The 1,136-nt window shown below is 40.8% G+C and overlaps 1 protein-coding gene across 1 annotated transcript in view; it reads right to left on the bottom strand.

Moving 5' to 3' along the window:
• Positions 1 to 1,136, bottom strand: part of LOC106869292 (toll-like receptor 3) — a 353,412-nt gene that overhangs the window by 417 nt on the left and 351,859 nt on the right. The window lies entirely within an intron of this gene.

The raw sequence follows: 1,136 nt of genomic DNA, 5'->3' as shown, positions 1-1,136 counted from the left end.
TTTATCGATTATATTTTGTTGTTATGGCTATTCAGTACGAGATAGGTTGGAATGGCATGGCTGGCGGAGTGTTAAGGTAGAAGGCTGTTAGACCTAGTGGAGTGGGGAAATCAACTCTTTCTATTTCTTCATCGTCGGCATCGTCATCAGCATCATGATTGTCATCGCCGTCGACGTCATCGTGGTTGTCGTCGTCAGCAGCAGCAGCAGTAATAATAAGTTTACTTATATTTCCTTATACGTACATAGATTTGTCTAATTCCACTTGTCGACTTCGTTTGAAAACTTACGTGGTTGGGTTGAAATGTTTATAGGCTGGCTAGGAAGGAGTAATGCTAGAGTTGTGAAATCTTCCCTGCATTAATTTCAGCTCCGCTTATTAATGAATGCATTGATTCCAGGTAAACTGAAATCTGCTCAAGGAATACTTGAAATATAAGTAGTAGCGGTTTCTCTTGAAAACGAACAGAATTTCGTGGTGTTATCAAAAACCGGAAAAAAGACCAAGGACCTTTATGCTGACAAGATTACTACATTAGGTGATAATCCTCCGGCTTCATCGACAGCGCAAAAATGGGCTGCTGCATTAAGGAGAGGAAGATAATCTAAGGTCTGTATGTCCGGCCACTGTTACCATCAAGGGAAATATTGATCGTGTTCACCATATGGTGGTGGATGACAGATGATTGACAATAAATCAAATAGCCAATACTATTAGAATATATCCCGTGAGAGAGTTGAGGATGTTCTGCAGAATGAACTCGGCATGACAAAGGTTTCTTCTCGGTGGGTGTCACATCTCCTGACACCTGATTCAAAGCGCACCGGATGATCACATCTCGGGAAAATCTAACATTATCTATATATATTAAACTGAGGATGTGTGTTTCTGTGTGTGAGAGTGTGTTTGTGTGTATGAATCTGTGTAAAACCGCGAAATCTCTGATGTTCGCAACTAATTTTCTCTAAGCTGAGAACATACATTTTTTCACATAATGAGTAATGGGACCCCAGCAGGTAGAAAACCGTCTGTCCTGGATGAACAATACGAATGATCGCATAACTTGGTTGCTTCCTTTGTTCAGGGGGCATTACTCTTGATGACCTACTTATGTTAATTTTTCAAGCACCCTCTC

The sequence above is a fragment of the Octopus bimaculoides genome, chromosome 29 (genome assembly GCF_001194135.2).
Source record: "Octopus bimaculoides isolate UCB-OBI-ISO-001 chromosome 29, ASM119413v2, whole genome shotgun sequence".
NCBI classification, from domain to species: Eukaryota; Metazoa; Mollusca; class Cephalopoda; order Octopoda; family Octopodidae; genus Octopus; species Octopus bimaculoides.
Note: the sequence above shows the minus strand (reverse complement) of the source record. Positions and strands in the feature narration are given on the sequence as shown.